General features: G+C 46.0%; 1 long non-coding RNA gene and 1 other non-coding gene across 3 annotated transcripts; one reads left to right on the top strand and one right to left on the bottom strand.

Annotated features, from left to right (window-relative positions):
* Nucleotides 1–4,458: 4,458 nt before the first annotated feature.
* On the bottom strand, nucleotides 4,459–14,861 carry LOC141408352 (uncharacterized). Of its 2 annotated transcripts, none has more exons than XR_012422443.1 (2): nucleotides 13,802–14,861; nucleotides 4,459–5,313 (listed from the first exon to the last, which is right to left on the bottom strand). It is a non-coding gene; the product is annotated as an uncharacterized lncRNA (long non-coding RNA). The 2 variants fall into 2 exon arrangements; XR_012422442.1 differs by having other exon boundaries at nucleotides 14,154–14,861.
* Nucleotides 14,069–14,161, top strand: TRNAI-UAU (transfer RNA isoleucine (anticodon UAU)). The gene is given in 2 exon segments: nucleotides 14,069–14,106; nucleotides 14,126–14,161. It is a non-coding gene; the product is annotated as a tRNA-Ile (tRNA).
* Nucleotides 14,862–15,529: the final 668 nt, after the last annotated feature.

Here is a 15,529-nt window from a genome sequence, read left to right as displayed (position 1 = left end):
ACAAAGCCCCACAAACTCTACAGCTTAAGTTAGCCTAACCACAGCTGAGATACTGCTTCTCAAAGAACTAAATGACAAGTTGAGAGACAGGCCCCGTTGTCAGGTCAGCTGTTCTTGAGAAGAAACTAAATTCAAAACTAGACAAAACTCTCTCACTACTAAAAACGTATATAGACAGGGAAGCATTTTTTCAAGTTATACTAATAAGTTGACTTGGATGCTTTAATAGCTTTCATGAAGAATGCTGAAAATTGTGTAGCATATTTGAGGAACTCCACAACTACTTAGAATAAAAAGAAAAGCAACTTTTTAAAATTTAGCAGTATCTCAAAAATGAAAAACCTAGTTACATGTTCTCATAAAGAAGTTTCACTATTAATATAAAATGCTCCAAAAGTTTAGTTCATAAGACATATTCAAAATATATACCCAATAATCTAAATGTAGACACTAGAGCAGCAATATAATTTTGGTTCTCCAAAGATTACCAAGCATGAAGTAGCAATCTCCTTGGGGTGTTGCCAAACCAGGTGTCTCTACATCCCATGAGATCTTAACACCAACATGCCAAGTATCAGGATCTCCGCCTTCAAGATGAGAGCCGTCCTCACTTTCCTCTTCGGGGCCTCCCCACCAGATTTTCAGCATGATGCCAGCTCACTGCCATTTTCCGCATGCCAGAATAAGGTTTCTCTTTCAGGTGTGGGATTTTCAGAGGATCCATCAATTCAGCAAAGTTACGTCGTATGCTGCTCTGCTCTTTATGTCCACTTCATCTTGTCCATCACAGGATGACCCCACGCCACCACTGGGGAAATCTGCAGCCAAACACACTGGCACAGCATCCTCATTAGCTTTCTCTTTGGCAGCAAGTCCTTCCAAAGCCTAGATTATTTCTATCTGCAGGTAGTCATCGACCCTGAGGGAGGTCTGACAAGCAGCAGCTATTTCAGCCTCGGTGTATTTTATTTTATTTTTTGAGACAGAGTCTCATTTTGTTGCCCAGGCTGGAGTGCAGTGGCACGATCTTGGCTCACTGCAGCCTCTGCCTCCTGGGTTCAAGCGATCCTCCTGCCTCAGCCTCCCGAGTAGCTGGGACTGCAGGTGCATGCTATCACGCTAATTTCTAATTTTTGTATTTTTTTTTTTTTTTTTTTTTTTTAGTGGAGACAGGGTTTCACCATGTTGGCCAGGCTGGTCTGGAACTCCTGGCCTCAAGTGATCTGCCCACCTCAGTCTCCCAAAGTGCTGGGATTACAGGGCATGAGTTACTGCACCCGACCCTTGGTGTATTTTATATTAGACCCTTTCACTGGCCATGGTACCATAAAGAACCTAGTGTTCAGGTACTTGTAGGTGCAGCCTGGATTACCAATGAGGATGGCAGATACTGGAATGAGCGAATCTTTGCCTCGGATCCTAACCAGGTCCCAAAATAAGCAGCCATGCTTGTGCAGGGTGAGAAAAGCTTCTTGAGCCTCTTTTTTTTTTTTTTTTTTTTTTGAGACAGAGTCTCGCTCTGTCACCCAGGCTGGAGTGCAGTGGCGCGATCTCAGCTCACTGCAAGCTCTGCCTCCCGGGTTCATGCCATTCTCCAGCCTCAGCCTCCCGAGTAGCTGGGACTACAGGCGCCCGCCACCACGCCCGGCTATTTTTTTGAAAAACATTTTTAGTAGAGACGGGGTTTCACTGTGTTAGCCAGGATGGTCTTGATCTCCTGACCTCGTGATCCGCCCGCCTTGGCCTCCCAAAGTGCCGGGATTACAGGAGTGAGCCACCATGGCCGGCCTCTTGAGCCTCTTTATGGAGCTCCCCAGATACACTGCCGGCTTCTTGGAGAATTAGTTTAGGATATTTTTCTCTTTTTTTGAGACAGTCTTGCTCCGTTGCCCTGGCTGGAGTGCAGTGGTGCTATCTCGGCTCATTGCAACCTCCGCCTCCCAGGTTCAAGCAATTCTCCTGCCTCAGCCTCCCAAGTAGCTGGGATTACAGGTGCCTACCACTACACCTGGCTAATTTTTGCATTTTTAGTAGAGACGAGGTTTCACCATGTTGGCCAAGCTGATCTCGAACACCTGACCTCAGGTGATCCACCTGCTTCGGCCTCCCAAAGTGCTGGGATTACAGGCGTGAGCCACCACGCCCAGCCTAGTTTAGGATATTTCATCTGCCACTGCTGATAGAATTCATCGTCTTTGGGGGTCAGATAAGGAAGACAGGTGTCTTCAAACTCTTCAAAATGCCTCAGTTTCTTAGCTTTGCACTCTTGTTCCTTGGCAGTCAGGTTCGTGCTGGCAGTTCATGCGGCCACTAAAGCCACCTTCCTAAGTCATTAAGATTTTGTTTTTTTGAGACAGACTCACTCTGTCACCCAGGCTGAAGTGCAGTGGGCACAATCTTGGCTCACTGCAACCTCTACCTCCTGGGTTCAAGTGATTCTCCTGCCTCAGCCTCCTGAGTAACTGGGATTACAGGCGCATGACACCACGCCCGGCTAATTTTGTATTTTTAGTAGAGACAGGATGTCACCATGTTGGCCAGGCTGGTCTCAAACGCCTGACCTCAAATGATCCACCCGCCTTGGCCTCCCAAAGTGCTGGGATTATAGGCGTGAGCCACCGCGGCTGGCCCTAAGTCATTAAGTTTTGAGGGTGGTTTGCTACACTGCAATAGATAACAGACAACAGGTGTATAGTTTCCCTGCATCATTTTGTTTTAGATATACCTTTCATGAAGGGCACCTACCTGGAGTTTAGAAAAATCTAATCTGTATGTTACATGTTTAGTAGTCATTGGATTCAACTCTTTCATATCTATTTAATTATTGCTACATTTGTACTTATTCTTGGCATCTTCTTTTGGGTTTTCTAATTACCATGCTGTGTTAGTTTCCTGTAGCTGCTATAATAAATTACCACAGGCCCAGCACAGTGGCTCGAACCTATAATCCCAGCACTTCGGGAGGCCAGGGAGGAAGGATGATTTGAGGCCTGGAGTTTGAGACCAGCCTGGGCTATATAGCCAGATACTGTCTCTACAAATAAAATAAAATAAAATAAAATAAATTGAAAAAATCACAAACTTAGTGCCTTAAAACAACACAAATGTATTGTCTTATAGTTTTGAAGGTCAGAAGTCTGAATGAGTCTTATGGGCTAAATCAAGGTGTTGTCGGAGTTGCATTATTTCTGAGAACTCTAGAAGAAAATCTGTTCTCTTGCCTTTTCCACCTTCTAGAAGCCACCTGCATTTCTTGGCTCACAGGGTGCCTTCCTTCTTCATTGAGACACATCATTTCATCCTCTGTTTTTGTTGTCACATTTCCTCTGTAACTAATCCTTGTGATTACATCGGGCCCACCCAGATAATCCAGGATAATATTTTCATTGAACTACTTAATCACATCTGCAACATCCCCTTTGGTTTTGTAAGGAGACATACTCACAGATTCCAGGAATTAGGACAGGAGATTTTTGGAAAGAACCAAGAAGGATTATTTAATCTACCACACATCCCTTTTCCTGGTTTCTTTTTTAATCCTCTTTTTTGCTTTCCTAATCTATCAAGATGCTCTTGGCTGCAAAGTAGCAGAGGCCTTAGTTAAACAATGCTGTAATCAACAGAAAGACAGAAGGCTTACACAACTGGACACCCAGAGGAGAGTGAGTCTGTGACTCAGCAGCGCCATCATGGACCCTGGTTCTTTCCATCCCTCCCATCTGCTACCCATAGCGTCAGCTTCATCCCGAGGCTGGTTCCTTGAGTGGCCAAGGAATGAGGCTGGAAGTGTCCTTATTCACACCCACTGAGGGATAGAGTTGAGTACCTATCACTTTCCATTTGGACTAGGTTTCACAAGCTTGGCACTATTATTATTATTAGTAGTAGTAGTAGTAGCAATAGTAGTAGTAGTAGGGATGGGGGTCTCACTCTGGAGCTGTCTCACTCTGTTGCTCCAGGCTGGAGTGCAGTGGTGTGATGACAGCTCACTGCAACCTTGAACTCCTGAGCTCAAGCGATCCTCCTGCCTCAGCTTCCCAAGCAGCTGGGACTACAGGTGCACACCACCACACTGGACTCATTTTTAAATTTTTTGTAGAGATAGGGCCTCAATATGCTGCCCAAGCAGGTCTCAAAATCCTAGGCTCAAGCGATCTTCCTACCTTGGCCTCTCAGAGTGTTGGGATTACAGGCGTGAGCTGCTGAGCCCTGCCTTCCTTAGCAGTTTCCAAATCCACCCTGCAGTTTTCCCAACACCTGCAGAACCAGCTTTAAAGTGACCACAGCAGAGATGCCAGTGCAGATGCTGGAGCCCTTCCTCAGAAGTCTGAGTTTCAGTTATGCAGAGGGCTCTTCCTCCAACTTCTAAGCTTTCGTGGTTCAACTTCTTCCTTTGTTCTCTCAGCCCAACAGTGGGTAGCTGCTTCTTGCAGTTGCTCACTTACGTGATACGGCAGATTTGTTTTTTTGACTTTTCAGTTATCTAGTTAATAACCGTAAACCTAGTTAACAGTTCTCTGTATTACATTGTCTCTGTTAAATAATTGGTATAGTTTCTGTCCCCTGACTGATATATCTTTATAAGCTTAATTCTCTGTCATAATACATTTGTTCATGGTTGTGATTTGCATCTCTGGGAGGGTTAGGTTCTAAGATCAGGGTATCAAATAAGAAAACTTGTTGGTCCTCCAATACGCTACCTCCTTAATGTAATCGAAATTGGCTGTTGGCCCTGGGATGGAGCCAGCTACCCTAGCTAAGACCCTGCTAGGCAGCACTGGGCAGAATTTGGCAGCTGAGGAGAAGGCCTCTCATCTGGGTGTGGTCAGTGTCAGTTCCTCAGGGCTCTCTGCAAACAGAACTGGAAGTTTATGCTCCCTTTTACCCTACAGAGAGAAGGTCCCTCTGGGAGAAATTCATAGACCAGCTCTGTGCTGAGACTTCAGTTTAGCTTATAGATCTGCTACATTTCCATTTTCCCCTGCTCCAGGGCTAGTTGGACCACCCTTCCCCTTCCCTCCCTGTCTTCCCTCCCTCCTTCCCCATGAAGACATTTTTCAGCTCCCTCGTCTTCTTTCTCCTTTTTGCCAGGGGCCATTGAATGCTACCTCATTTCAAATCACTCTGTGTTAATGCCCTCCTCCCAGCCCCCATATCCTCTGGCATGTGCCTCATTCTTCCTGGCATGGATCCCGCATGTCTTAGATGGGAGAAGGCATGCATGGATTCTTACCAGTCCCAGGTACTGTGAGCAGTGGCCAAGCTTGGCATTTTTTGTAGCCCACATGTCATGGAGGAACTCATACTTGCTACCTACAGATAAAGAAACAGAAAATCAATGACTTACCAAAGGCCTTTAGCCACTCCTACTACCTAATTTTTAAAAAAGACCAAAACTCAAAAACAAAAAAGAAGACAAACAAAAAACAACAAAACAATGGGCAAAAGGTTTGAACAACCATTTTATAAAGATACACAGATGACCAATAAGCACACACAAAACATTGCTCAACATCATTAGTTTGGCAATTAATGACATGCTCAAATTAAATATACAATGCAAATTAACATGCAAATTAAATACACAATGAGATACTATTACACACCCGGTAGAATGGCTAAAATTAAAGACTGACAATATGAAGCATTGGTGAGGATGTAAAGCTACTGGAATTCTCAACATTACTGGTGGGAATATAAAGTGGCACAACTAATTTGGAAAAACAGTTCCGTAGTTTCTTATAAAACTAAACATAGGGACCGGGTTCTGGGGCTCATGTCTGTAATCCCGGTGTTTTGGGAGGTTGAGGTGGGAAGATCCCTTGAGGTCAGTAGTTCATGACAAGCCTGGGAAACAGGCAAGACCTCATTTCTAATTAAAAAAAAAAAAATTAGCTGACAGTGGTGGCGTGTGCCTATAGTCCCATCTACTGGGGAGGCTGAGACAGGAGGATTGCATGAGCCCAAGAGCCTGAGGTTGCAGTGAGCTATGATCGCATCATTGCACTCCAATCTGGGCAACAGAGATAGACCCTGTCTCAAAAACATAGCCCCAAACAACCACCAAACATAGGACCTTTATCAAAATTAAAAACGTTTGTGCATCAAAGGACACCATCAAGAGAGTGAAAAGGCAAGCTACAAAATGGGAGAAAATATTTGCAAACCATGTATCTGATAATGGGTTAATATCCAGAATATAAAACAACTCCCCAAACTCAACAACAAAAAAACAAGCAACAGGATTTTAAAAATAGGCAAAGGACCTGATAGACATTCCTCCAAAGGAGATATATAAATGGCTGATAAACCCATAAAAAGATGCTCACATCACTCATGATTAGGGAAGCGCACATCAAAACTACAGTGACAGAGTGCTTCATTTCATTAGGATGGCTATTATAAAAACAGCAGCAACAACAACAAACCAAAACATAAAATGGCAAGTGGTGGTGAAGATGTGGAACTCTTGTGTATTGCTAGTGAGAATGTAAAAATGGCACAGCTGCTGTGGAAAACAGTATGGTGGCTTATCAAAAAATTGAACATAGAATTAACTATATCTTCCAGGAATTCCACTTTTAGATATACACCCAAGAGAACTGAAAGCAGGGACTCAAACACATATTTGTACACTGATGTTAGTAGCAACATTATTCACAATAACTAAAAGATGAAAACAACCAGCGTCTATTGACAGATGAATGTATAAAGCAAACGTAGTATCGCATATAATGAAATATTATTCAGCTTTAAGACGAAATGTTTTGATAGACGTTACAACACAAATAAACCTTAAAAATATTACGCTAAGTGAAATAAACCATACACAAAAGGACAAATATTGTATGATTCCACTTTTATGAATATTTAGAGTAGTCAAATTTGTAGAGCTAGAAGGTAAAATAGTGGTCATTGGGCTCAAGGGAGGAGGGAATGGAGAGTTACTGTTCAACCGGTATGGGGTTTCGGTTGAGATGAGAAAAAAGTTGCGGGATCAATCGTAGAGATGGTTGTACAACAATGTAAATGTATTTAATGCCACTGAATCACACACTTAAAAAGGGTTAAAATGGTAAATTTTATGTTCTGTATATTTTACCACAAAAAAAAAAAAAAAAAAAAAAAAGCCAGGCGCAGTGGCTTACGCCTGTAATCCCAGCACTTTAGGAGGCTGAAGTGGGTGAATCATCACTTGAGGTCAGGAGATATACAAAAATTAGCCGGGCGTGGTAATGTACTAAGTGCCACTGGATTGTACAATGTAAAAATAGTTAAAATGGTAAATTTTATGTTATGTGTAATTTACCACAATAAAAATGCTAAAAACAAAGAAACTATACATAAACATACATTATGACCCAGCAATTCCATTTCTGTATTTATCCAAGATAAATAAAAATAAAAATACTTGTACACATATGCTCCTAGAAGCTTGTAAAAGTCCCACACAGGAAAGAGCCTAGGATGTCCATCAGTAGGAGAATGGCTCAGTCAACTGTGGTATATATGATCAATGGACAACTATTGAAGTCACTCAACCAGTTGGTTGAGCAGAAACATGGACTTAGGTTGTTTTACTCCAGTTTCTTGTCTTTCCTCTTTCCCACAAGGTGGACTTTCCTACTTGCCCAAAAATTTTGACCTAAGGAACACGTTGAGTGTTACTGAAACCCCAGAGCTCCCTGGCGGGCTCTGTTGAAACTCTTCCTTTCTCCTCTCACAGGAAAGTCTCCATCATAATCTGTGCTGTGGCCTCCAAGACCTCTATCTGGTCCAATAGGTTTGGGTCCATCCCTTGCCAGGATTGAGAGAGGAACCCTCCCCATTCCTCAGCAGCGGGGAATCTAGGCACAGCGGCGCCCAGCATGCCTGGGTCGTGGTTTTCACCTCTCTAGGGGTCAGAGTTCTAACTCGTCTTTCCCATATTTCAAGTTGGAATGCTTTGGCCACCATCACGCAGGCTTCTGTGAGCCTGACAAGAGCTCTGTGCCTCTCTTGAGGGTCACCCCGAGAGGCACAGAGTTGTCAAGGCCAGACATGCTCACTGTTCTCCAGGTGGCAAAATGAGCCATCTACTCCATACCGTTTGAGGGCATGGACTCTTCAGTTGCACAATCTGTATTTGAATCTTAGCTTTACCACTTGTTTTGGTAAATTGCACAGCCTCACTGTGCTGCACGTTCCTCATCAGTGAAAGGAAACGAGAATGCTACTTCCTTCATAGGGTTGCTGTGAAGATGAAATTGCTTCATAGGGTGTCAAGTTCTTGGAGTGGTGCCTAGCATATGATAAGCACTATGTAAGTGTATTTTTTTACCCACCAACCACCATGTTCTCCATGTTCTTTGAAGGCTGTTGTTCTCCAACAAGTGAAAAGAAATAATTAATGCATCCTGTATCAGTCAGGATTCAGACACACCAGTAGTTTGAATAGGGAAATATTAATGTAAAAAATTATTAACTAGTAAAGGAGGATTAATTACTAAGAAGGGTAAATGGAACTCTAGTTAATTCAGGAATAACAAAAGGAGCAGCCACTACCTTTAGGGCTGACATAGGGAACCCAAGGAAGCAACAAACTCTCCCTCCCATCCAAGGCTGAGATTCAGGGCTCACTGGTGAGGGTGGCAACGGGGCCTGTGGATGCTGGAGGAGTTTGCTGAGGTGCTGCAGGCTGAGGATGGCAAGCAGGAGACACTGTTGGGTGTTGGCAAAATCTCACCGGGAAGCCGCCCACTGACAGCTGTGCTGTAGGAGCCAGAAGAAAAGCACTGAGCTAGGAAGAGAAGTACCTTCTAGTGTTCCTCTAGCACTTTCTACTGACAAGACCCAACAGTGGCACCAGCTGACAAGACAAATACTTTCAGGGTCCAGCTCCAGGATCACAAGGCAGGGCCAAGAAGGGCGAATTGGGAGCAGAGCGGTATGAAATGGACTGGTACACACCCCATCCGTGTTCTTATAGAGACATTTAACAAGGAGTTTTTCCTAATTATGGTTTATATATTTATAGGAATACAAAAGGGAGCTAGGATTAGGGTGACCATATGTTCCAGATTGTCCGGGACAGCACAATTCATGCTTGTTGGTCCAGTATTATTAATAGTGCTCCTTTTGACTCTCAGAAATGTCCCTGTTTGGAGGATAAATTATGTGGTCACATTATCTATAGATGCATCAGCTTCCATCAAACTAACCTTCCCACTGCTAGTAGCTAGAAATTCTGTAAATACCCCACCCTACCCCCAATCTGTCTGAATGCAGCAATGAGCCACCAAGGCAACAGTCTAAGGGCTAAGGGGCCAAAATTTCATGGAGAAGTGCATTCAGGTGAGCTCAGCACCCTGAGCTGCTGTCCTCCTTGAAGTGTTTGTCAGTGACAGAAACTATGAGGCTGAAAAGGTGGGCAGAAAGCAATGGCTCTCCAGAGGAAAATATGATTGAAAATACATTGAGTCATAGGAGATATATATATATATTTTCTTTGAGATGGAATCTCGCTCTGTCTCCCAGGCTGGAGTGCAGTGGCACGATCTTGGCTCACTGCAACCTCTGCCTCCCAGGTTCACACCATTCAATCAGCCTCCTGAGTAGCTGGGATTATAGGCACCCACCATCACGTCCAGCTAATTTTTTGTATTTTTAGTAGAGACGGGGTTTCACCATGTTAGGCAGGATGGTCTCGATCTCCTGACCTCGTGATCTGCCTGCCTTGGCCTCCCAAACTGCTGGAATTAGGGGCGTGAGCCACTGCGCCCGGCTAGGAGCGATCTTAATGAGTATAAAATGCAATTCTAAGTGATATGAAAGGACTGTGTCATAGTTAAAACGGTAGGTTTTGTTTTCTTAATGGTACATAAAATAATAGCACATGTTACAATTTAGGGTGTTTTAGATTTGATGAAATATGGCATATTTGTTCACAAGTATGGGTGTATCTGTAAGAGAGAATCCTATAGAAACTGCTAGGTCAAAAGATACATCCATTTAAAACACTGACAGATTCTGATGAACTATCTTAAAACAAAACCAACTATAGAGTATCCATTTCCCCACACTCTCATCAACACTGGACATTACCAATCTTTAAAATTTTTCTCATCTGACAGGCTGTCACCACTTCTTCATTTTGGTGTCAATCAGGGTAATTTGATGGGATCCCTCAAATTATCGTATGTTCCACTCTATGTGTAATTGGTTCAAATCTGCATCATACTTCCCTAGAGTGTGGGCCTTGAGACCTACACCTCTTTCTCCTCCTAAGGGAAAATAAGGGGTCATTTTCCCACGGGGTGCTGTTGAGCATCATGGACTATCAGGACAGGACGGGACATCAGACACTGACAAATGGAGGGGGTTCTGAAAGGCATTCAGAAAGGTCCACAGTGCTGCATGTGGCAGTGGCGTCTTTTACTTTTCCATTTGGAAAAATAACAATTAAAATAATCCTTTAAGATCCCCTGCTACCCATTAAAATGGAATCACTTTGGAAGCCTCCGAATGCGTGCTCACCGGTACATGAAGCATTCATTCCTTGAACACCAGATATGCGTTCATACGGCAGCTGCTTGGGTGGCTTCTCATGTGGGCTTTGACTACTCTACAGCAATATTTTTAAAAGTCATATGCTGCTTAATATATATCCATAATGAAATGCTGGCTAAAAATAGAAAATATAAAACGTTTGATGGAATAAAGTAAATGAGGACCATCAAATGAGAATTCTACAATTTTGAACCAAGACGATTTTCATTCACTAGACCTACACATTGCATTCAGCTCATCAAACTGTTTATATGGCTCCTCACAGTGTCTCTTGTATATCTGAAACCAAAGTCATAAAGAGAAAATATAGTGACCATTAGATCTGATTTGGCCTCTCATTATTAGAAATAAAGACCAGCCATACCCACATCATGCTATTTGCAGAATGTCACTTGCATACAGCAGTCTGAACCCTTCTGTTTTATCTCATCATTTAGACACAAAAAATGAAATAAAAATAAACCAGTTTTTTTAAAAAAATGCAAAAGGCATAAATTCCAAACATTCATTTAGGAAAGCAGTTTTTGTCTATTTTTGATGCTACAATGAGTCATTAAGTTTCATACATTTTAATATACATTTGTCCCAATACCAGATATATGTTATTTTAAAAGATATTTGTTAACAAAGCATGCTTTCCCCTTACATAATTACTTTAAACATTCTGCATTACTTGGAAAATGTGAAAAGGTTGAAACTCGTCTGTTAATAATATAGATATTACTGCTGTATTTATTTATTTACTGAGACAGGGTCTCTCTCTGTCGCCCAGGCTGAAGTGCAGTGGTGTGATCTCAGCTTACTGCAACCCACACGAAGTTTCGCCATGTTGGCCAGGCTGGTCTCAAATTCCTGGCCTCAAGTGATTCACCTGCCTCAGCCTCCCAAAGGGCTGGGATTACAGGCGTGAGCCAAAGCGCCCAGCCGATATTACTGTTTTAAAGTTATACATGGATCTAAAATAAGTTTTATTTAACAATCCCTTCTCTATTACACATCATACACAAATCATTGCATGATAAAATAATTTCTAGGTGTTGGCAAGAGTATACATGGTAAAAGGGGTCCTCTACCAGTCAAGCCAGGCTGGAGAGCTCTTATCTAGTCTACATTCTTCAATTCATAGATGAGCAAATTGAGGCCCGGAGAGAGTAAGAGACTTATTACAGTCTCTTACAAACTTAAGAGGACCACAGCGAAGACTCCTAGTTCATTGTTCTTTAGAGGCAGTCCGGGTCAGGTTAAGTGCCTTTCAGGTCCCAGGAGACTTTTCCTTGCTGGAAAGGATTTCCAGCAGCGGAGTTTCTGACCCTGCCCCCTTCACCAGGTGCAGCCTTACCCGCACTAGGCTCCTCATTAGAAAACCAATATTCTTGGGGGCTAAGCAATTTAGGTTCCCTTTATGAGATGCTGCTTTCCCCTTACATACTGTTGGGGAATCAGTTTCTGCGGAACCAGTAAAGGAGTAGATACATGAATGGGGCTAGTGGGAAGGGACGCTGGACCACCGAGAGTCAACTCTGCTGCTCGTGGTTCACCAGGTGGGCTCTGCCTGAGAGACTCCGGAGGAAGGGCAGATTGTGCAAACGCTACGGGATTTGAGAAGACGCTGTGTATGGGTCCACAATTTACTTGTTTACCAAGAATTAACCCCTTTCAGTTTAGAGGGGAAAAAATCATCCCCACCCTGCACAAACCATGCATTTACCTTTTCATCCTGTTCCAGCTGTCAGGAAGAACTTATTTAACAGATCACTCTCTGTGGCCTTGATTTACCCTGGCCTCACCCACAAAAGCTCCAAGGAGCCCAATCCTGGCATGCTGTAAAGAGCCCAGCATCCCACCACCTGCCTGGTGCGGGATGGGATCTTGCGGAGATGACCATCCCTGTTCTGAGTTCCTGAGTCTCCATGCGTGTCTCCCAGCTTACAATACTATCTGGAAACAGCCTCCCCTGGCTTCTTTCTAGGGAGACCTTCCTAAAAACTCCTTCGGGAGGCCCCCTGCCTTACACAGAATCTCTTGCTACCTCCTCCCGGTCTAGCTGATCACTTTAACTCTTCTGCTTGAGTTTCAAGGCCTTCTACAGTCCAGTACCATCCCACTGCTTGACATTTGTGGCCCTAACACAACCTGTTACTGTGGCCAAGTCATTTGACTACACAAATGACCTTCATTCTGTCCATCGCTTGCTCATGCAGTTTCCCCCATTATTGCAATAATCATTCTGTTGTTTGCTCGGCGCTCTCCTAGGAGAGCGGAAGTCACCAAACAGGTGATCAACATGCCAACAGGTGCTCAGAGACCATCAAGATGAGTGAGACAAGCCTGAAGGAAGAGACGGGGGGTGGTGGGCACTCGGGAGGCTGCTGGCACTCGGGAGGTGCCTGCTACCTTCCCCAGAGGACCAGGTTCCTGGCAGGCTTATCAATTAGGTACAACAGGCACAGTGCCTAGACCAGAAAAAAACATTTAAATGTTAATTTCTTTTGAAATGAGAAGAAAACAAATATAGTAATAAATGAAAAAATAGTAATAATATAGCAATAAATTCAGTTTGAATTACATTCATTTTTATATCATCACAGTGGTAAAATATAATTTTTCAAAACTTTTTTTTTTAAATGGAGAACAGGAGCTTACGAAGACAAAAGTGCCTACGGCCCAGAACAGTCACAACTCAGCCTTGGGTGAAATGGTTAGATTTTGCTTTTAAATGGATATCTAGATATTTGTATGAGATCTCCTCACTTTAAATACTGGAAATTAGTTTTAACATCATTTTGTGGCCCAACAAAACACGCAGGGTTTGGGCTGCAACTTCTCCAAAGCCCGAGCTATGTCCGCGTCCTCCGCTTGGGGTGGCCTGGCCAGGTTTCGGGTCCCCGCCTCCTGCCTGGAGGGCCCAAGGGCCGCGGGAACCTGGCGAGTCAGACCAGGCGCCAAGCCACAGCCGCGCGCCGTCCCCGGCCCCTGGCCTCGCCCAGCCGGGGCGCCCCCTGACAGCCGCCACCGGGGGGCTCCGGACGCGCTCCTTCCGGGGGCCCCGCGGGGAGTCGGGTCGGGCCTCCCCGGGGCGCGGGAGCAAAGTCGCCCGGCTCATCCACATCCCCAGCCCCACCCCCGGCTCGCGTCACCACCGCGGCGAGGACCGCCTGCCGCTCCCCGGGCCTGGGCCCTGCCCCTCGCGGGCCGGCTCTGGGACGCGAAGCCCATAGAGGGGGTTTTCCGGCCGCAGGCGCTGGGGCCGCACCTCCTACGGCGAGGCCCGGGGCTGCGCGCCGCGCTCTTTGCAGGGCCCCCGTGGCCCTCCCGTCACGGCCAGGCTAGGCGGCTCCTGTCCCGAGGGCAACACTCGCAGGCTTCCCCTGCTTGCTCCGCCGGGGTACAGCCGGGAGTTCGGCGCGAAGTCGCAGAAGGCTCGGGCCTGGGCTCGCGCCGCGAACGCGCATGCTCCGTCGAGGCCCGCCGCGGGCGCCAGTGCGCCCTGATAGAGCCATCGCGAGGCCCGCTCAGCGGAGCTCCAGTGGCGCAATCGGTTAGCGCGCGGTACTTATATAGCAGTACATGCAGAGCAATGCCGAGGTTGTGAGTTCGAGCCTCACCTGGAGCACGACCCTTTTGGATGTCTGCAACCCCTTTTGTGTATCTCCTTGCCAGAAGGAAGGAGTTAGTCTTTCTTTAGACTTTTTCCTTCTTGTCTCTAATTGCTGTGTCGCACGTCTCCATTGGCCGCAAGCAGAAAGCAGCTCGCAGTGGACTCTCAATGCCTGTTTTCCGAGCTACTTGTTGCCAACGCGCGACATCCAGCCGCTCGAACCCGGACATCCACCGACTGCGTCCTTCTAGTGCACTTCTTAGGCGGGTCCTGCAACTGCACCTAGTCCCGGACCACGGGAGGGCGGATGGAGGTGGCGAGGCGCTCCATTGTGGCGGGGTCCCTAGCTGGCCGTGGGGATCGAATATTCTGGGCACTTCACTCTACAGTGCGAGCCGGAGCTCTCGGTGCCGAGATGAGGCCCAGGGCTGGGCCCCTGCCTCTCGCCCCCTGGCGGGCCCCAAGCACCGCCGACCACTCCCAGGAGTTAGGGCCAGAGGCCCAGCGCGGGGCGTCCGTGGAGCTGTGGAGAGATCTGGGGCGGCTGTTTTCCGCCCTTGTAACTCGTGATGAGTTCTTCCCCCTCGCTTCTGTCTGCAGAGACCAATAGACTGCGGGCCCTTCTCAACCCAGGCGCCCGGCCGTCCCTGGGCAGATTTGCAGTTTGGGGAATGTGCTCGGAGAGTTCCCCTACCCATCCTGTGCCCCTTCTCCTAGTGGCACGTCACAGATCCTGGTTCAGAAGTCCTCCCGGGGGCCGGGAAATAGGCCAAGTTGTGGGCGGATGCGCCCTGCTCCACATCCCCAGGGGGGTGGGCAAAGCGGGCACAAGCTTAGTTAAGGGTTGGAAAGACTCCCGGACGTGTTCTTTCAAAGGGGAGATTTTCAGCTGTTTTCATGGACGGGATCGTTGCTAGATTTTGGATGCAAATATTACCCCGCGAGTGGTAAAAAGCAAGACCTAAAACGTTCAGAGAAGTGGATGGAGGAGGGAGCTCTCGTCTATCTCCTCCGCTAGCCCAGGCTTCGGTTGCTCTCACCCACCCAGCCCCCAGATGCAGAACAGGAACCTTGTGCCAACTGGAATGTGGGAAGGGCCGCCCACTTCCACTCGTCCTGGCGCCGGGTTCCTCGCCAACCCCGGGGAGGTCGCCTCTGGCTCACAGACATCCTCAGAGGCATGGGGTGGGTGCCCTGTAGAAATGCAGCCCAGCTTGGAAACAAATAAAATCTCTATCCATTTGATAATAATAATAATAATAATAATAATAATAATAATAATATAGGTGCGGTGGCTCACGCCTGTAATCCTGGCTCTTTGGGAGGCCAAGGTGGGCGGAATTTTTTGTTGTTGTTGTTATGACCCAGGAGTTTAAGACCAGC

Source organism: Macaca fascicularis, chromosome 13 (assembly GCF_037993035.2).
Source record: "Macaca fascicularis isolate 582-1 chromosome 13, T2T-MFA8v1.1".
In the NCBI taxonomy this organism is placed as follows: domain Eukaryota; kingdom Metazoa; phylum Chordata; class Mammalia; order Primates; family Cercopithecidae; genus Macaca; species Macaca fascicularis.
Note: the sequence above shows the minus strand (reverse complement) of the source record. Positions and strands in the feature narration are given on the sequence as shown.